This window comes from Hyperolius riggenbachi, chromosome 2 (assembly GCF_040937935.1).
Source record: "Hyperolius riggenbachi isolate aHypRig1 chromosome 2, aHypRig1.pri, whole genome shotgun sequence".
NCBI classification, from domain to species: Eukaryota; Metazoa; Chordata; class Amphibia; order Anura; family Hyperoliidae; genus Hyperolius; species Hyperolius riggenbachi.
In genome coordinates this window covers 147,235,758-147,258,545 of record NC_090647.1, presented here as the reverse complement: position 1 = coordinate 147,258,545, position 22,788 = coordinate 147,235,758, and positions in this window count along the sequence as shown.

Genomic DNA, 22,788 nt, shown 5'->3' with positions numbered 1-22,788 from the left:
TTTGTATTACTTGTGTGGTTTTATTAAGAAAAGAGGGCGTGGCATTATGGGTGTGGCCTGTTATGGGGCGGAGTTTAGGGCTCCGGAGCTTATGTGCCTACAGGCTCCTGAGCTGTAAATCCGGCCCTGCTCCCTGTATATAGATATCGCCCCTGTATATATCCCTCTGCCCCTGTATATATCCCTCTGCCCCCTGTGGATATTTATGTCCCCCTGTATCTAGCCAGTACCTCCCTGTATATAGATATCGCCCCTGTATATATCCCTCTGCCCCCTGTAGATATTTATGTCCCCCTGTATCTAGCCAGTACCTCCCTGTATATAGATAATGCCCCTGTATATATCCCTCCGCCCCCTGTAGATATTTATGTCCCCCTGTATGTAGCAAATACCTCCCTGTAAATAGACATAGCGGCCCTTTATATATCTAACCATCTGTGCAACTCCACAGTAATGACATAGTCAATTTCTAAATGCACTAACCGCTAGGAAGATTGAAAACATACCTACTATCGGTATGTTTCTTGTGTTGTCATCCACCGCAGTGCTTCCTGTCTTCTTTACGATGACGCTGTGCGTACGATGACAGGGACGCACGATCCACATCACCCAGCGCTGCGCGCTCTTGTGATGAGCAGGGGAGCCGCGCATCTGCGTGAGCGCGGCTGACAGGGAGGAGGAAAGGGGCGGAGATGATGGAGGAGTGACAGAACAGGGCTAAGAAGCTCTGCCTCCTCTCTCCTGCCTTGATTATTCGACCGAAGTGGTCAAAGATGAAAAGCAGTGATTGTGGGTTCAATGCTGGAGGAAAAATTACGGAAAATGGGCATTACTATAGAGGTCAATGAAGTAAGTTGTCATCTATTAGTAAAAAGAAAAAAAAAAAGGGTAAACATTCACTTTAAAGAAATTGACTATGTCATTACTGTGGAGTTGCACAGATGGTTAGATATATAAAGGTCCGCTATGTCTATTTACAGGGAGGTACTGGCTAGATACAGGGGGATATAAATATCTACAGGGGGCGGAGGGATATATACAGGGGCATTATCTATATACAGGGAGGTACTGGCTAGATACAGGGGGACATAAATATCTACAGGGGGCAGAGGGATATATACAGGGGCGACAGGGCTGGGCCAAGGCATAGGCTGGAGAGGCTCCAGCCTCAGGGCGCAGTGTAGGAGGGGGCGCAGAATTCATTCGGCTGTCATTCCTAATTGTGTATGAAGCAGAAAGAAATAAGAAAAGGGGATACATAGCAGTGACTGCAAACTAGATAACTAGAGATTAAGGTGTTGGGGAGGTTGTGGGCCCTGTGGCCCTCTTAGTCTAATAGCAATCAGTGTGTGACGGCTGGGGTGACAGGGATGGGGGGCGCACTTTGGTGTCTCAGCCTTGGGTGCTGGAGGACCTTGTCCCTGCTCTGAGGGGCGATATCTATATACAGGGAGGTACTGGCTAGATACAGGGGGACATAAATATCTACAGGGGGCAGAGGGATATATACAGGGGCGATATCTATATACAGGGAGGTACTGGCTAGATACAGGGGAACATAAATATCTACAGGGGGCAGAGGGATATATACAGGGGCAGAGGGATATATACAGGGGCGATATCTATATACAGGGAGCAGGGCCGGATTTACAGCTCAGGAGCCTGTAGGCACATAAGCTCCGGAGCCCTAAACTCCGCCCCATAACAGGCCACACCCATAATGCCACGCCCTCTTTTCTTAATAAAACCACACAAGTAATACAAATATTACCAAAGACAAGTACCAACAATACCCAGATACCAACAATGTGCAGATATTACCAACAACTAAGGGAATTTACCAAATTTAGGCTATTACTAGGAGGAGACAGTGGCGGTAGGTGGGTGGGAGAGCACAGCAGGTAGGTATAAAGGGCACAGAGAGTAGTCAGTTGGAGTATGTAGATGAGATAATGCAGTAGGCAGGTATATAGAGCAAAGAGAGCAGTCATTGGGGGTAGGTAGGTGGGAGAGCGCAGCAATTGGGTATAGACAGCACAGAGAGGGGTCAGTGGGGGTAGGTAGGTGGGAGAATGCAGTGGGTAGGTATATAGAGCAAAGAGAGCAGTCATTGGGGGTAGGTAGGTGGGAGAGTGCAGCAAGTGGGTATAGACAGTACAGAGAGGGGTCAGTGGGGGTAGGTAGGTGGGAGAATGCAGTGGGTAGGTATATAGAGCAAAGAGAGTAGTCAATGGGGGTAGGTAGGTGGGAGAGCGCAGCAAGTGGGTATAGACAGCACAGAGAGGGGTTAGTGGGGGTAGGTAGGTGGGAGAATGCAGTGGGTAGGTATATAGAGCAAAGAGAGTAGTCAGTGGGGGTAGGTAGGTGGGAGAGCGCAGCAAGTGGGTATAGACAGCACAGAGAGGGGTCAGTGTGGGGTAGGTAGGTGGAAGGATGCAGAAGGTAGGAGCAGAGAGCAGTAAGTCAGGGTAGGAAAGTTGGTAGTTGGGAGGTTAGAGCAGGTAGAGGAGGGAAGTCAGCGAACGGAGCTGAACTCAGAACTTCCTCTGTGCGCTGCGTAATATGTTGGCGCTTTCTAAATACAATAAATAAATACATAACAGCATAATAACCTTTAAAGAATAACGATTTTGTTACAGCTGATACAAATCCTAAAATACATCACCAGTGTTTCTACTTCCTGCTTTCATGGAAGCAGACATTTTGTTAACATCCTGTGCTTACTAATGAGCTTATCTGCCGTGGCAGGGGAGAAATTTGTGATTAGACACAGATAATGGGGAATTACACAGGCTTAAAGTGAACCTCCGGACTAAAAATCTACTCAGCAGAACTGAAAAGGCTTGGTGTTTCTTTAAAAGTTTCACAGCATCAGAACTTTGTTTTTCTTACCAAAGCATCACTTTTAGCTGCATTTTTAGCTAAGCTCCACCCATCAAAGAAAAAAAGCCCGGGCTTTTTTCCCCTGATGCTGTGCAGAGCATGATGGGATTTCCTATGTTGTTATACACGTTGCATAGCAACTGGGAGAGGTGCTCAGGACACAGGACAGTTGGAACTGTGTCTCATGCACCCTGTCACCTCCCTTCAACCAAAAAGATGGCTGCCATCATGAAATCAAACATTTGCCTGTTCTTTTAAAACAGTGTGGGTAAGAGATTATATTACCTATCTATTTTAATTAACATAACTAATGTAGTTTAATGCCAGTATGTTTGTTTAGGCTGGAGTTCCTCTTTAACTCTAAATACATACAGCAGGGTGCAGGGTTTCCCTTCTGTCCTGTGTAAGAGACTGAGAGGGTATTAGACAGGCTACACCCTCTACTTACATACAGGCTGCATTTCTCTCTGTCCTGGGCAAGAGTTCAGGTCCACTTTATGGCGGCAGCGGCTCCCCCAGGTGCCAGAGTGGGCGGGGCTCCAGGTGGAGGTGGGGGGCCGTCAGTAAGTCCTTCTTTTGCCCAATATCCCGAGCGGCTGAGGGAGACTTGGGGGGGGGGTGAGAGAAGAAGTACTTGGGTGGTGGAGAAGTACTCAGGTGGTCAGTGGCAGCAGGGGCAAGAGGGAGAGACTCGTTTCAAAGGACGCTCCATGCGTCCAGCGTTGACGTCACTCAGCTGCGCCCCCTGCATCCTCTCCATGGTCAAGCGCTGTAACCATGGAGAAGACGCAGGGGGCACTGCTGGGTGACGTAAACACTGGACGCATGGAGCAGGAGAGCAGAAGTCGGCAGGGCGGAGGTTTTTGTCTACCTGCGCTCCTGCTGGATTATTCCTCCTCTCCCTTCCATCATGGCTCTGGGCATACTCTGGGCATACCAGCGCAGCCAGGCAGGCCAATTTCGCTGGTAAGGGAGTCCAGTCCCTCCGCATCTTCTTGTCCGCCCACGTGGTATGCCACACTCCTAGGACTCCAGAGAGGAACAATCGCTCCGCCCCCCGCCGCCTATGCACGCAGCCTGCTGTTCACTTGCAGCGCTGCGTGTAGGCATGAATAGGACGGCCGGTGGGCGGGGAAATGACAGACTGTGTGTGTCACTAGCCGCCCGCCCCTCACTGTAGTTGCGGCCGCGGCTACCAGAACATGGAGGAGGCGGCGGGCGGCGCTGGTATTAGTGTTGCGTTTTTTTAGGTTTTTAATTTTAATACGACATGATTTAACCCCGCCCATTGCTTAATCAGGCGCCTGTAGGCACGTGCCTGGTGTGCCTTATGGTAAATCCGGCCCTGACAGGGAGGTACTGGCTAGATACAGGGGGACATAAATATCTACAGGGGGCAGAGGGATATATACAAGGGCGATATCTATATACAGGGAGGTACTGGCTAGATACAGGGGGACATAAATATCTACAGGGGGCAGAGGGATATATACAGGGGCAGAGGGATATATACAGGGAGGTACCTGCTAGATACAGGGGGACATAAATATCTACAGGGGGCAGAGGGATATATACAGGGGCGATATCTATATACAGGGAGGTACTGGCTAGATACAGGGGGACATAAATATCTACAGGGGGCAGAGGGATATATACAGGGGCGATATCTATATACAGGAAGGTACTGGCTAGATACGGGGGGACATAAATATCTACAGGGGGCAGAGGGATATATACAGGGGCGATATCTATATACAGGGAGGTACTGGCTAGATACAGGGGGACATAAATATCTACAGGGGGCAGAGGGATATACACTATGTGCACTATGTATATATACAGGGATGGGGCTGGCTGTATACAGGGAGCCATCACTATGTACATGGGGTGATAAGGATATACACTGTGGGCACTATGTATATATACAGGGAGGGAATGGCTGTATACAGGGGTCATCACTATGTACAGGGGGTGACAAGGATATACACTGTGGGCACTATGTATATATACAGGGATGGGGCTGGCTGTATACAGGGGTTCATCACTATGTACAGGGGATGATAAGGATATACACTGTGGGCACTATGTATATATACAGGGTGGGACAGGCTGTATACAGGGTGTCATCACTATGTACAGGGGGGGAGAAGGATATACACTGTGGGCACTATGTATATATACAGGGTGGGACAGGCTGTATACAGGGCGTCATCACTATGTACAGGGGGGGGGGGGGGAGAAGGATATACACTGTGGGCACTATGTATATATACAGGGAGGGACTGGCTGTATACAGGGGGTCATCACTATGTACAGAGGGGGAGAAGGATATACACTGTGGGCACTATGTATATATACAGGGAGGGACTGGCTGTATACAGGGGGTCATCACTATGTACAGAGGAGGAGAAGGATATACACTGTGGGCACTATGTATACATACAGGGAGTGGGCTGGCAGTATACAGGGGGCCACCACTATGTCCAGGGGGGAAGCAGAATGATATGTAGTATATTTAATGTGGTGGTGGAGGGTCTGTCTAAATACTACCTGCACTATGATTATATACAGGGAGGAACTATATAGATAATGATGATTTTTTTACTCTGTATGGAGTAAATTTTATTTATATATCTATTTTATTGTGTGCCTTTGAAATAAAAGTTTGTATAAGTTGAGATGTGCATCTATAATGTTATATGTATGGATGATGGTTGTGTTAAAGGGATACTGTAGGGGGGTCGGGGGAAAATGAGTTGAACTTACCCGGGGTTTCTAATGGTCCCCCACAGACATCCTGTGCCCGCGCAGCCACTCACCGATGCTCAGGCCCCGCCTCCAGTTCACTTTTAGAATTTCAGACTTTAAAGTCTAAAAAACACTGCGCCTGCGTTGCCGTGTCCTCAATCCCGCTGATGTCACCAGGAGCGTACTGCGCAGACACAGACCATACTGGGCCTGAGCAGTATGCTCCTGGTGACATCAGCGGGATCGAGGACACGGCAATGCAGACGTAGTGGTTTTCAGACTTTAAAGTCTGAAATTCCAGAAGTGAACCGGAGGCGGGGCCAGAGCATCAGTGAGTGGCTGCGTGGGCACAGGATGTCTGCGGGGAACCATTAGAAGCCCCGGGTAAGTTCAACTCATTTTCCCCTGACCCCCTACAGTATCCCTTTAATGGATGTTGTTTATGTACTATATATTTGTATTCATATAATTATTAAAAAAATGTTTTCCTTTATTTGCAGTTTGAATAAAAATGCTGACCTGTATAATCGAGAAATGTTACAGTTATACAGGAAAAGGAGTTTCTCAAACTGGAATTATCCTTCATAGTTTTCCCACTACTGTAGAAAAAATAAAGAAATGGCTTGAATCTACAGGACAAACTTTTAATGATATAGACGCTTAAGCATCAAAAATTTTTGATGGTAAAACTACTGATGTTTACCGGTTGTGTTCTGAGCATTTCACAGAGGACAGCTACAATCCAAAATGTAAAAGAAAGACACTGAAGAAGGATGCTCTTCCCACTATATTTCCATCATCATCTACAAATATAATCATAAATGAAGAAGCAGTTATGATTTCAGGACCGAAACAACAAACAAAAGGAATGAAGAAGAAAAAACAAAAAACACAACATGTAGAAGAATTGGGTGAAGCTTCAAACATATGTCCACACTGCTACCAATTTTATGGTAAAAACAAGCTGGTGGAAACCAAGGAAATTGCAACTCAGACTCATGATCCATACAGTAGTGATTCTGAAATACATTCCGAGGGAGAAATTATTGGACCGGTTCAACATAAGGAACATCCTTATCATTCTCTATATTCAACACCTTTGAAAGAAGACACAAATGTGCCCAATGAACCTACAAAGTTACCAGCCAGTATAATTGAAAGTCCAATTGGATGTGAATTTTCAATAAACAACAAGGAAACAACAAATTTGTCCAATGAACCAAGCATGTTGCAATCCAGTACAAGCAAAAGACCTATTGTGTTCCCGATTGAGAAAATCATGAAAGAAATGATAGATTTGCCTAACGTACAAAACATGTCACATGTAGATAGAACAGAAAGTAATTCAAAATGTAGCACTACTTCAACTGGCAATTCAGATACTCTGACAAGAATTCAAGAACCTTACGAAGGAAACTTAGAATCAATTCAGGAGAACACCGCACAAATGGACAGTACTTCATCCACAATTCAACCACCACCTGACAGTGATGAAGAATTTAATCCATTTGAGTTAAATTTAAACGCATCAGAGATCAGTGCCCTAAGAGAATTACAAGAACCGGCTCCTCAGGATTCTTCACCTGACCCGATGGATTTCTACAGCAATCTAGTGAAAATGAAAAAGTTTATCATTTTTGAATCGTGTCTAGACGAAATAATTTACAAACTACCCTGCCAGGACGATTCCTCTTGCAACAAAAAAATTGTGAAAATAAACAAACATTTACAAGGGTCTGCAGTCATCATTCGCGGTGAATGTGAAGATGGTCATCTTTTCAAAGTTTTAGAAACTCAACCAAAAGTAAAAGGACTTTTTTCAGGAAATGTGTTGCTTGCTGCATCTTTACTATGTTCGGGCCAGAATTTTAACAAAATAGAACATTTTTTTAAAACTTTTGGCTTGCAATTTTTTACACGAAAAATCTTCCACAAATACCAAAGACTATATCTGTTTCCTGCAATTAGCCATGCATGGGAAAATGAAAAAAGAAAAGTAAAAGAGGAATTGAGTTCTGAATCTCTAACAGTCGCTGGAGATGGGCAGTGCGATTCTCCAGGGCACAGTGCGAAGTACTGCATATACACAATGATGGACATTGTAAGTGGTAAAATAATCGACTTTGAGGCGGTACAAAGCAGTGAATGCTCTTCTTCAGTCGCTATGGAAAAGTATGCTTTTGAAAAATGCATGAAGAGAGTAATAGAAGACGATTATGATGTACTATTCTTTGCTTCAGACAGACACTCAAGCATTCGAAAAACAATGAGGGAACAGTACCCAAACATAAAACATCAATTCGATGTGTGGCACTACGCAAAGAATGTTTCCAAAAAAATCTGCACTGTCAGTCAAAACCGTACTTGCGCCTCACTAATTCCCTGGATTTCTAAAATAACTAACCACTTCTGGTGGTCTATAAAAAATTGTGAGAATGATGCTGAAACACTGCAGAGTAACTGGGAAGGTGTACTACATCATGTTCTGAATGAGCACGAGTGGGAGGAGGAAGGAATTTCCAAGCATTGTGCACACATCGAACTCAATGACCTAGAAAACGAGGAAGGAGTGTGGCTTAATCAACAAACAGCAGCTTACAACCAATTTACATCCATTGTAAAATACAAACAATTACTGAAAGATCTCCCGCACTTAACTTGGTCTTGCCATACTGGACCTCTTGAGATATTTCATAGTAATGTACTGAAATATCGCACTAAAAGAATACATTTCTCAATGGACAGCATGGAATCTAGGACAATTTTAGCTGCCTTATCCACAAACCACAATGCTGGGAGGCAACAGGCTGTGATAGAACATGAAAATAATGGTAGTCGCAAAAAGGGAGAAAAAAGATAGTCTTGTAGCACCAAAGGGACGGAACAAGTGGGTTCTACGTAAGGAGTACACCTCAAAAAATTATGATTTTCTAATCCCAATTCTGGCCGACTGTTTGAAAATTTCAGATGGTTCTCTCGTCACAACATGGTTGTAAAAAAACACTTCTCTCCCAAGTAACATTTTGAAAATTCCAAAGCCTGACCTGCAACAAATGATAAGCAAACACCAAAGTAGATTTGGAGATGAAGATTGATTTCTAAAAATGATGTTTTTAGAAATGATTACCAATACAAGGAACTAAACCTGTAATTCAAATACATGCAATTTTTTTTCGTTGTACTGTGTAATGCACGAGATTAGTCTTTAGCATACCTTAGTGTTAAAATTATTGTTCTCTAGGTAAAATTTTTACATACAACCATGTTCAATAATGTTATTCATGGTATTTTTTCTAGAGTTTTTATCTAACTTTAAAATACATACAGCCAATGTTTCAACATTCCCTACAAGATAAGCAAGCTACTTACCAAAGGAGAGGGAAGACTATGTGTCCAAACGAGACTCCACTCTCCTCTTCTGGTGCCCTAGTTGCAGCGGAAACTTCACCGTTGCAATCCACCATTGGCGGAAAATGTTAGTCTTCTGTACCCGAGTCATCATGAAGATAGGCGTCTCCATACTGCACATGCACATGGACGATATAAACTGCGCTTTCTCATGTGCATTTTAGAGAGGCTTGTGTTTGGGAGTACTCGGATTCAAGAAGACTGCCGAAGCATCCCTTTGACTGCATAAGTAGAAGTATTTGAGCAATGTAGTCAAATATTATTAATGTGGAGCCATATCCAGTACGTGCACCGGGACATGGGAGTCTCATTAGAACTCTTATCCTTTCCTCTCATCAGTTAAGTAGCTTGCTTTTCTTTTATGTAATCGGTAAGCATTCAATATAAGGTGTAGGTTTTGTCTCGACGGCCAGCCATCCAACAAACTCGAACCATCCCCCATAAACACGACTACCACCACCTAGGCTGGCTTATTTCAGGAATAGTGTACCCAGGGCTTATTAAAGTTAGCAAAGAAATAAAATAATGTATCCCTCAATGTTGATCTGTGATGTTGTATCACTGGTTTGCTTTCACATCTTACAATCCGGAAAGAATAAAATTACCGTATATACTCGCAAGCAAGCCGACCCGCATGTAAGCCGACCCCCCAACTTTGACCCGAAAAAAACAGGAAAAAATGATTGACCCTCATATAATCCGGGGGTAGGAAATGCTGGCCGCGTGATCCCCCCAGTGTGTCCCGGTATAGCTAGCATAGTGCCCAGTATGGGTAGGTAGTGCCTCAGTATAGCTAGTAAAGTGCCCAGTATAGCTAGTATAGTGCCCCAGTATAGCTAGTATAGTGCCCCATTATAGCTAGTATAGTGCAACATTATAGCTAGTATAGTGTCCCATTATAGGTAGTGCCCAGTAAGTGTAGGTGGACCCCCCGCCGCTGCCATTAACTTACCCGACGGCTTCCTCTATTCCCCTCTCAGTCTCCGTGCAGGCATGTAAATAATTCACAGCAGCTCGCCCCACGGCGGCTGCTGTGTGATGAGGGAGGAAGCAAGAGAGCGGCCTCCTGTAGCGGCGATGTGTATCGCCGTTACTATGGGAACCGCTCTCCCTACAGCTTCCTCCCTCATCACACAGCATCCGCCGTGGGGCGAGTTGCTGTGAATCATTTATATGCCTGCATGGAGACTGAGAGGGGAATAGAGGAAGTCGCCGGGCAACCTAATTGCAGCGGCGGGAGCGTGGCGGACGGGGGAGGGGACCACGCACCACAGCACTCGCAAGCAAGCCGACCCCCCAACTTTTGGCCCACTTTTGGGGGGTCAAAAATTTGGCTTGCTTGCGAGTATATACGGTAAATTGGCTTCCCTTTCAATTGACCCTACATAGCTATGCTTACAGTGCCAATTACATTGGATGCTGCACTGATTGATTTCCTAAACTACTTAAATTTTTAATATTAAAACTAACAAGTACCGCCTGTTGTTGGCTGTTTTTTTGGGCTATCCTTTTAGTGGTTCTCTATCCTGTAGGCCACAGGTTATGATCGTACCCTTATTCATTGAAAATTTCCTTTGCATGCTCAACACCTCAAGTGCCCAGCAGAAGCGTTGACTCTGACTACGCAGCATTGAATACAACACTGCTGTTCTCAACTGCACGTGGTGTGCATGGATAGGTATTCCTAAAACTTTTAGTATCATTACCTGGGACCTGAAGAAGAAAAAAAACTTTACCGAAGTTTACCATAATGCTAATTGAAGCCGCTGTTTTCAGGTTGTGCTATCCTAATGGAATTTATTTATCAACAGCTCAGCAGGCGGTGTTGCATTGCGAAGTTGCAAAAGCCAAAAATGTTTTGTGTATTGTATTGAGACTTCACCGTTCATAGTGTGTCATAAGCTACAAAAAATAACAAAAGGCACTGATGTAAATATTGATATTTTATTCACCTCTGAGAATGCTATTTTTTTGGCTAAAATTTTTTGTTGTATGTTCCATGGTCTGTAGTTAGACTGCTGTGGCGCACACAGAAGGGATAAGCCTCCGCAGCATTGATAGATAACCTTGGCACTCCAGCAGTTTAAAAATTAGAAATTGCATCATGCATCTGCCTAGGCAAGCTATGATTATACATTCCAGAATATTGAAATGCATCTAGTGATTTAGAGTTGTAGAAAAAGCTGGAGTACCAAGGTTAGTCGTCACTGCTGTGTAGGTTCAATAGGCTTCACCGTACCAATGCGAGTAACCCCCAGGTTATATATTAAGTGTATACACACCATAAGTAAAGTGCAACTCCATAAGCATTTTTTCCCCTTATTGTCCTTGCTTTGTGAAGTGTCCAAAATCAATCAGACTAAAACTAGATTAAGTTCAGTCTGGTATGTACTTTGTTGCATGCATGCACCTTCATAGTGTGGGGAAAACACAAAAAAAAAAAATGTACCAGTTATGCTTACGAAATTTTGCTGAACACTAGACCAAGTGAGGACGGCAAGGGAATCACACATCTTTATTGTTTCTAAATGTAAGCATCAAATCTATAGTATAATGTAGCTGTCGTACAACATAACAACTTCAGTACACCAAAACTACAGAATAACCGTACAAGTTAATAAAATGTCTGCGGAGTACTAAAGTATAGTTATTATTTTTGGAGTTTTCATGTAAAATAAAGTATACATTATTCAAATAAAATGACAAATTTGTTTTGAAAACTAAAACGTTTATTGAAAATTTTGAACAAAGTAAATAAAATTTTACTTTCAACAGTCTTGAATTGTTTAATTTTGTTACAGATAATCCTTTGTTCTGTTTTTTATTTTTGTAGAGTACAAACATGTAGTTAGGCGAGTGGCACAATCTGTACTTGTTTCGAGTACACGGATGTACACAGTCAGATCTAGAATCATCTTTCAAGTGAATGTTTACCATTTTCAAAATAAAGAAGTAAGATACTCACCTAAGGAGAGTGAAGGCTCGGTCCTAATGAGCCTTCCCTCTCCTCTCCCGGTGCCCTGTCCTGCACAGGATCCCCGTGGCAGTATTCGACCAGTTCGGTCTCATACTGCCACTTCCGCAGCCGAAGGTAGCTTTTGTAAACCTTTCTCGATCACTCGTGCTCCCGAGGACTGGCCGCTCCATACTACGCATGCGCCCTTTATGACGCACTCGCGCGTGCGTAGTATGGAGCGGCCCGTCTTCGGAAGCCCGAGTGCTCACAAAGATCTCCAAAGTTCCTACGAAGGCGGACGCGAACGGGGGAGCCAGCGCAGCACCGAGGGCACCGGGAGAGGAGAGTGAAGGCTCATTAGGACTGAGCCTTCCCTCTCCTTCGGTGAGTATCTGACTTTTCTATTTTTAAATTGATAACCACTGGTTATCGAAAACTGTAAGGGCCCATTCTCAATAGATTGTTATGACGGAAATGAATAACAATTTAAAGTGCTAAGGCTTATAAAACAACACGTCACTAATAAAAATTTAGGGCCCATTCTTACTGTGACGATGAAGAATAAACAACAAATACAAATGTGTACATTAATAAATTAACAGGCGATTGTAGTAAGATTGATTTTCAGCGCTATACAAAGACAAATGTCAATCGTGTGAAATGCAACATATTAAACAAAGCTTGTTCAAATTGTAATGCAAGATTTGCGTTTCCTTGTATTTTTAATAACGATTGTGAAATGTAAACAGTAGTAATGTAACAGATGTAAATGGATAGAAAGTTAACATAGGAATCCAGTAACAGATGTACATTGGTACCGCTGTGTTCATGAACCAGGATCACAAAAATTCCAAAGACCCTAATGTGACGGACCGTTCTGACCAGCGGAACGGAGCCTGAAAAAAAAGGACGTTGAAACATTGGGGGAAATTTAAAATGGAAAGTTTAATTAAATTTTTGAAGAACTCAATGTGGCATGGGGGCATGAATGAAGCTATCCTGAATGAATGAAGGGAGGGTTAGTGGATAGTACTGCAGCCGTGCTAGTGGGGCAGGGAGGGTTAATACATAACCAATCTTCTGTAGTAGCCAGGGGTAAAGGCTTCCGTCTTCTTCCTGGTCATGTGAGTACATGACCCGGTGTATAATCACAGTGGAAGAAGAGGAAACCTCTATCGACAGCTGGTGCTGAAGCTAGGAATGTACTTGTTGATGGATAAAAGATTAAAAAAATTATTATCAATATCAAATTTGTATGAGAACACAGCAAGAACTGGACCATGTGGATCAGGTGAAGCAGAAAAAAAATCCACTCACCAGATCACTTTAGTCCAAACTGGAACTGAAAACATGTACTAAGGCTGGGTCCACACTAGACCCGGTTGCAGGACGGACCCTGCAGTCCGGATCAGGGGAAGTACCCACCGTACTGCAAACTGATGAAAGTGCATCAGTTTTGCATCAGTTTTGTATCAGTTTCCGTTCAGGTTTTTCCCTGACAGAAAACGTCTCTATCATTAGGAAGGAGTGGGAGGATTTTTTGGGCCAATCATAAAGCTCAGGCTATCCGTTTTCACATCAGTTTTTTGCCTGTGGAGCTGGAGATGCGTTTTCTCATTGCTTTCACTACCCCTGCGTGTATCCGTGGTCCTGATCCGTTGCGTGAAAATGCAGCAGATCCGGACCTTCCGTTCAGGTTTTCAAAACGGGTCCCCGCAAACGCAGACGGATCCGTTTTTTACTTGGGTGAGGCTGGCTGCTATTTTAAACATTAGTATCCGGGACTCCGTTTTTCATCAGGTTTGAAAAACGCAGCCACGGATACGTTTCCGGACCTAGTGTGGACCAGCTCTAACTGTGGAAAAAATATATTATTATAAAGGCCGTGTGTAATCACTCGTAAATAATGAACTTGATATTTTGAATGTTGAATAAGCAAAAGAATGAATTTAGATTGAACACAGCTTCTACAGCATACTTTGGTAGGATATCTACTTTATTCATATAAGTGATGTGTGAATTGTGAATGAAGATCTTCTACAAAACCTAGCTGATTTTGAAGAAATATGAATCTTTACAAGCACATGAATACTTCAACTGGATGGTGCTACAATCCTTATGTGCATTAAAATTAAATATAAAAAACAAAAACAAAATGGACCCTTGAACATATGCACATGAAAAATTATCAATTCAACACCATAAATTCTGCAGCTAGATCGTTGCTAGGACGAAATCCTGTATAACGACTGTGTGGGTCTGGAAATGCTTGTCGCACCATTTTGACAACGCAGGAGGGTATTGGTCTCCGATCTCCTTTGGATAAACATCCGTGGACCCAACCTGTGAACGCTCGGTACACAGCTTTGCGTAGTCTTCTACAATAGATATAAAAAAACAATAATTAATAAACATTTTTATTAAATATACATTTTTTCCAGCGGTCCGTGTTTTGTAAAACTTGGGATCAGGAATTAATTTTTTTTAAAGCTTCTCTTTGTCAGGCAAACAGCGATATTTGAAATAAACATTACAATAAAGCTACGGGGAGCAAGCGCTACAAAGAGGACCTGTACAGGAGAAGGGACGGTGTATGGGACACAGAGCCTCCCTGTCTTTAGGTGAGTATTTGATATTTTTTTTGTTTTGTTTTTTAACATGGGTTCACTAAAGCTTTTTTTTTTTTGATTCGTAAACCAGAATTCTGATTTGAAAAAAAAAAATATTTTTTTCAGATCTACAATTGCTAATAACAATACACTGTAGAGATTTATATACTAACCTGTTTCGATCTTTATTTTCTGGATTCACTGGGTTACAATTATTGGTCAGAAAAAGTAAAATCGGGGCCCATTCCTCATTGGCACATAGTTGAGGAAACATTGGATGCTGGGTAATGCATGTCAAGTTCACCATCATTACATTTACATTTGGTATTTCGGAACAACACACCGACTCCATACCGGTTGGCATGTTTACACAATTCTGGCACATGCACCAGCCAGTATGGCCTATCTTGTGCCTGTCATAATCGTCAAAATGGTTTGGATTTGTTCGATCCCGAATTGGATTTACTGGAAAGCTGTCACTGGATTGATCCTGGCCACTCATCTGCCTCATTCTGGCATGTAAATGTGCTATCTGAAAAAATAATAATAAATACAATGGTCACATAACACCTCTATACAGGTCCCAGCCAGCTTACGCACGCCTAACTTACAAAGAGCCCATTCAAATAGGTTTGACGTTATTTTTTATTCAAGGGAGAAGGTTCAAGAAGTGGATTAACAATCACACCAAGTGACCAGCAAAACCATTAGACTCACCCACAAACGAGTCAAACACTATCTGTCCTCCTATCGGTGAATCATGCTCCCTCTAGCATCGTTCATTAACCTATCCTATATGTCATGTCACATACAGCTTCCTTTACGTGACATGACAGTCTTAAAGCAAAGCGATGCTGTATTGATAGAGGGAGCAGGCTGTAGAGTGGGTCGAAGGACAGGGTTGTACTCCAGCTGGTAGGTGAGTCCAGCTCCGCTGGAAGGGGGCATGTGGATGTTATGGCACATGGGTGAGAAAACGGAGGAAATTATGTAGAACAAAAATCGAGCAACATGGGCGGACAAACAGGAACGGAGGGGAGGGTGAGTTTTTGGGGTTTGGTATAAAAACTAACATTTAACGCAGTTTGATGTCCTTTTTTTATTTATCATGTACTGTAGGGGAAGTGGCTATACTTTGTGTTCTGCACATAAGAAATATAATTTTTAAAATTGTAAGGAACAAAAGATAATTGTCTTACCCGTTCTGCACGTGTCTCTCCTTGACGATTTGTAGAGGGCCCAGCTTGTTGTGATGCCATTTTAAAAGAAATTCAAATGAAATCCAAAAGAACAAGTTCTAAGAATCAAAAACATAAAATAAATAAATATTAGTTTTCTTAAAAAATAGACTATGATTAACAGCTGTCGCTATGCCAGCAGCAGTAACAACAACTGATTATCAACCGCCACTCTGCCAGCAGCACTAACAGCCACTGATTAGCAGCCCTTACTGTGCCAGCAGCAGTAAAAACCACTGAGTATCAGTCACCACTGTGCCAGCAGCAGTATAAGTCACTAATTAGCAGCTGCCACTGTGCCAGCAGCAGTAACAGCCACTGATTACCAGTCGCCACTGTGCCAGCAGCAGTAACAGCCACTGATTACCAGTCGCCACTGTGCCAGCAGCAGTAACAGCCACTGATTACCAGTCGCCAATGTGACAGCAGCAGTAACAGCTAGTGTTGGGCGAACATCTAGATGTTCGGGTTCGGGCCGAACAGGCCGAACATGGCCGCGATGTTCGGGTGTTCGACCCGAACTCCGAACATAATGGAAGTCAATGGGGACCTGAACTTTTGTGGTTTGTAAAGCCTCCTTACATGCTACATACCCCAAATTTACAGGGTATGTGCACCTTGGGAGTGGGTACAAGAGGAAAAAAAAATTTAGCAAAAAGAGCTTATAGTTTTTGAGAAAATCGATTTTAAAGTTTCAAAGGGAAAACTGTCTTTTAAATGCGGGAAATGTCTGTTTTCTTTGCACAGGTAACATGTTTTTTGTCGGCATGCAGTCATAAATGTAATACATATAAGAGGTTCCAGGAAAAGGGACCGGTAACGCTAACCCAGCAGCAGCACACGTGATGGAACAGGAGGAGGGTGGCGCAGGAGGAGAAGAAGGCCACGCTTTGTGAGACACAACAACCCCGGCCTTGCATGAGGGCAAGAAGCGTGCGGATAGCATGCTTTGTACCGCCATGCAGTCATAAATGTAATAAAGATAAGTGGTTCAATAAACAGGGACCACGCGGCAACGCTAACCCAGCAGCAGCAGACGTGATGGAACAGGAGCAGGCGCAGGAGGAGAAGGCCACGCTTTGTGAGACACAACAACCCAGGCCTTGCATGAGGGCAAGAAGCGTGCGGATAGCATGCTTTGTACCGCCATGCAGTCATAAATGTAATAAAGATAAGTGGTTCAATAAACAGGGACCACGCGGCAACGCTAACCCAGCAGCAGCAGACGTGATGGAACAGGAGCAGGCGCAGGAGGAGAAGGCCACGCTTTGTGAGACACAACAACCCAGGCCTTGCATGTGGACAAAAAGCGTGCGGATATAGCAGCAATGCTTTTTGCCGCCATGCAGTCATAAATGTAATACAGATGAGAGGTTCAATAAACAGGGCCCGGAAACGCAACACCATCCCAGATGTTCATTGGTCATGTTACTTGGTTGGGGTCCTGGAGTGTTGCGTAGTCATTTCCAATCCAGGATTGATTCATTTTAATTTGAGTCAGACGGTCTGCATTTTCTGTAGAGAGGCGGATACGCCGATCTGTGACGATGCCTCCGGCAGCACTGAAACAGCGTTCCGACATAACGCTGGCTGCCGGGCAAGCCAGCACCTCTATTGCGTACATTGCCAGTTCGTGCCAGGTGTCTAGCTTCGATACCCAATAGTTGAAGGGTGCAGATGGATGGTTCGACACAGCTACGCCATCTGACATGTAGTCCTTGACCATCTTCTCCAGGCGATCGGTGTTGGAGGTGGATCTGCACGCTTGCTGTTCAGTGGGCTGCGGCTGCATGGGTGTCAGAAAATTTTCCCACTCCAAGGACACTGCCGATACCATTCCCTTTTGGGTACTAGCTGCGGCTTGCGTTGTTTGCTGCCCTCCTGGTCGTCCTGGGTTTGCGGAAGTCAGTCTGTCTGCGTACAACTGGCTAGAGGAGGGGGAGGATGTCAATCTCCTCTCTAAAGTCTCCACAAGGGCCTGCTGGTATTCTTCCATTTTGACCTGTCTGACTCTTTCTTCAAGCAGTTTTGGAACATTGTGTTTGTACCGTGGATCCAGAAGGGTATAAACCCAGTAATTGGTGTTGTCCAGAATGCGCACAATGCGTGGGTCACGTTCAATGCAGTCTAGCATGAATTGAGCCATGTGTGCCAGAGTCCTACCAGAATCCTCATCATCCTCTTGTGAGCGTTGTGATAGTTGTTGTGATGCATCATAGTCGTCACCTTCCTCCTGGTCTGCTTCTGCTGACCATTCGCGTTGAATTGTGGAAGTCCAACGTGCACCGCTCTGGCCCTCGTCAGTGGTGGCATGAAATTCCTGCTCCAACTCCAGCTGTTCCTCCTCCTCTTCTTCGTCATAGCTGCTGGGGCCAGCGTTCCCTGAGGCGGATGGCCTGATGTTGGTACCATCATGCTGATCGTTTTCTCCTTCAGATTCCCCCAGTTGCATCATGACAGCTGTTTCCTTGATTTTTAACATCGACCTCTTCAGTAAACACAGCAGTGGTATGGTAATGCTGACTGAAGAGTTGTCACTGCTCACAAGCAACGTGGATTGCTCAAAATTTTGGAGGACTTGGCAGAGGTCCAACATGTTGGCCCAATTGGATCCACAGAAGCTTGGCAGCTGGCCGGATGCGCCTCGGTACTGCGCCGTCATGTACTGGACCACTGCACTCTTCTGCTCGCAAAAGCGGGCTAGCATGTGCAGCGTAGAATTCCAGCGCGTAGGGACATCACACAGCAAGCGATGGTGGGGGAGATTGAAGCGCTCCTGCATCTTGGCGAGTGCCCCCGAAGCAGTACTGGAATTTCTACAATGTTTGGACACTCGACGCACCTTCAACAGCAGATCGGGCACGCCTGGGTATGTCCTCAGGAACCGCTGAACTACTAGGTTCATCACGTGCGCCAGGCAAGGGATGTGTGTCAGCTTAGCCAACCTTAAAGCGCGAATGAGATTACTCCCATTATCACACACAACCATGCCCGGTTTCAGGTCCAGCGGTGCCAGCCACAAATCCGTCTGTTCCTTTATTCCCCTCCAAATTTCCTCCCCTGTGTGCTGCTTATCCCCAAGGCAGATGAGCTTCAGCAACGCTTGCTGACGCATGCCAACAGCTGTGCTGCACTGCTTCCACGATCCTACTGCTGCTGGGTTAGCGTTTCCGGATGAGGTACAGCTTTGAGATGCGTTGGAGGAGAAGGAGTCAGAGAGGTAGGTGCTGCTGTTATCCAGTGGGAGGGACGGCGGTGCAGCTGTTTGTGGCGTGGGCAACACCCGTGCCGTAGCAGGTGAGGAATCGCTGCCAGGCTCCACAAGGTTCACCCAGTGCGCGGTAAGGGAGATGTATCGACCCTGGCCGAACGCACTCGTCCAGGTGTCAGTGGTGAGGTGAACCTTGCAGGCAACGGCATTCTTCAAGCTTCGGGTTATTTTGCTGACCACGTGCTCATGCAACTCAGGCACTGCAGAGCGTGCAAAGTGGTAGCGGCTGGGAACCACGTAACGTGGGATGGCCACTGACATCATGCCCTTGAAGCTGTTTGTCTCCACCAATCGATATGGCAGCATTTCGCAGGCCAGAAGCTTGGCTATGCTGGCTGTTACTGCCACGGCCCGGGGGTCATTTGCTGGCAATTTCCTCTTGCGCTCAAACATCTCCGACACAGACAACTGAACCGTAGCGCTGCACACGGAAGGGCTGTTGGTTGTTGTGTTTGATGAACACTGGGAGACCTCAAGAGCACTACTCCGGAAAGTGACAGTGTCAGCGTCGTCTGATGTTTGTGAATGTTGTGAACCACGCAATGGCTGGGCTACTGCTGCTGCTGAGGCGGGTCTGGTGAACCCAAGGGAGGCAGTGTTGTTTCTGGTACCCTGTCCTGACGCGTTTGCCCAAAGAGTGGGATGTTTGGATAGCATGTGACGGCTCATGCTGGTGGTGGAGAGGTTGTTAATATTTTTCCCCCTGCTCAGGCGGGTCTTGCACACCTTGCAAATCGCCATGGTAACATCCTCAGTGCAGTCTTCAAAGAAAGCCCAGACTTTGGAGCACCTGCCTCCTTGCTGGCGATTTCTGTTTGCTCCTCTTTTGCCTCTCACTTGAACTTCCACGCTTGTGGTGCCTGAAATTGCGCGCCGCCTACCTTGTGGCACAAGGCGAACTCGTGCAGCAGTGGGTTCTTCAACAGACTCATCTGTGCTGCTGCTACGACGGCGATGTTCTCGTTCACAAACAAAATCTGGGTCTCTGTCCACATTGTCCATACCCTCCTCTTCCATCTCCTCAAACTCGTCATATGTCATTGTGGGCCACCGCCGTGGAGTAGAGCTCCCCACAACAACCTCTGCGCAGCACACTCCAACGTCGTCTTCCAGATCTTGTCGGCCGACCTCCTGCAATTGCAACCCCTCCTGCCCAAATTGCTCTGGGATTTGGGTTTCCGAGTCCTCTTCGGACTCGCCTTGTATTTCAGTGCGCGGTGCATTTCCCACAGTTAACGGTTGTGAATCCAGGCACAACATTTCTGGCTGTTCCTCCATTGACCTTTGAAAGGTGGAAGTTTGTTGGGCTGGGAATAGCTCCTGCGAATACCCCATTGTGTCCTGAGGTAATTCATCGGACTGGTTATCTGGCAGTTGTGTGCGTGGTGTCGCTGCCGGTTGTGTCAGCTTTGTGCCCACTGGCTCCTTGTAACTGGCTGAGGACTCGGACCTCGTGCGTGATGTGCTGGTGCTGCTTAACCCACTGCTGGACGCTTGAGAGGTCATCCAAGTAATTATCTGGTCCTGTTCTTTTGGATTTGTGAGGGTTGTTGTCCTGGACAACATGGGCGGTATTGAGTGGGTTTTCTTGGGTGCTCCCCTGTGGCCTGTACGTGAACCGTCAGGGGAAACACCTCTTCCCTTGCCCCTCCCTCTTTCACCGGATTTCTTCCTCATTTCACTTATCCTTACAGTACACGCTGACTGGCAGCAGTACAGTGGCAGTACAGAAATGCTATACAGTACCACTATTCCCAGCAGCGACACAGAGCACAATGCTATACAGTGACGGGTGAGCGGTGTACCACTATTCCCAGCAGCGACACAGAGCACAATGCTATACAGTGACGGGTGAGCGGTGTACCACTATTCCCAGCAGTGACACAGAGCACAATGCTATACAGTGACGGGTGAGCGGTGTACCACTATTCCCAGAAGCGACACAGAGCACAATGCTATACAGTGGCGAACGAGCGGTGTACCACTATTCCCAGCAGACACAGAACAGTACACAGAATGCTATATAGTGTGGCTGAACGAGCGGTGTACCACTATTCCCAGCAGACACAGAACAGTACACAGAATGCTATATAGTGTGGCTGAACGAGCGGTGTACTACTGTTCCCAGCAGACACAGAACAGTACACAGAATGCTATATAGTGTGGCTGAACGAGCGGTGTACTACTGTTCCCAGCAGACACAGAACAGTACACAGAATGCTATATAGTGTGGCTGAACGAGCGGTGTACCACTGTTCCCAGCAGACACAGAACAGTACACAGAATGCTATATAGTGTGGCTGAACGAGCGGTGTACCACTATTCCCAGCAGACACAGAACAGTACACAGAATGCTATATAGTGTGGCTGAACGAGCGGTGTACTACTGTTCCCAGCAGACACAGAACAGTACACAGAATGCTATATAGTGTGGCTGAACGAGCGGTGTACTACTGTTCCCAGCAGACACAGAACAGTACACAGAATGCTATATAGTGTGGCTGAACGAGCGGTGTACCACTATTCCCAGCAGACACAGAACAGTACACAGAATGCTATATAGTGTGGCTGAACGAGCGGTGTACTACTGTTCCCAGCAGACACAGAACAGTACACAGAATGCTATATAGTGTGGCTGAACGAGCGGTGTACTACTGTTCCCAGCAGACACAGAACAGTACACAGAATGCTATATAGTGTGGCTGAACGAGCGGTGTACTACTGTTCCCAGCAGACACAGAACAGTACACAGAATGCTATATAGTGTGGCTGAACGAGCGGTGTACCACTGTTCCCAGCAGACACAGAACAGTACACAGAATGCTATATAGTGTGGCTGAACGAGCGGTGTACCACTGTTCCCAGCAGACACAGAACAGTACACAGAATGCTATATAGTGTGGCTGAACGAGCGGTGTACTACTGTTCCCAGCAGACACAGAACAGTACACAGAATGCTATATAGTGTGGCTGAACGAGCGGTGTACTACTGTTCCCAGCAGACACAGAACAGTACACAGAATGCTTTATAGTGTGGCTGAACGAGCGGTGTACTACTGTTCCCAGCAGACACAGAACAGTACACAGAATGCTATATAGTGTGGCTGAACGAGCGGTGTACCACTGTTCCCAGCAGACACAGAACAGTACACAGAATGCTATATAGTGTGGCTGAACGAGCGGTGTACTACTGTTCCCAGCAGTGACACACAATGACTGGGGGGGACCCTGGCTAGCGTGGCTGGAGCGCGAACTACCCTGCCTGCCTACCCAAAGCTAAACCCACAGACAAATGGCGGAGATATGACGTGGTTCGGGTATTTATTTACCCGAACCACGTGACAGTTCGGCCAATCAGAGCGCGTTCGGGTCCGAACCACGTGACCCGTTCGGCCAATCACAGCGCTAGCCGAACGTTCGGGGAACGTTCGGCCATGCGCTCTTAGTTCGTCCATATGGCCGAACGGTTTGGCCGAGCACCGTCAGGTGTTCGGCCGAACTCGAACATCACCCGAACAGGGTGATGTTCTGCAGAACCCGAACAGTGGCGAACACTAGTAACAGCCACTGATTACCAGTCGCCACTGTGCCAGCAGCAGTAACAGCCACTGATTACCAGTCGCCAATGTGGCAGCAGCAGTAACAGCCACTGATTACCAGTCGCCACTGTGCCAG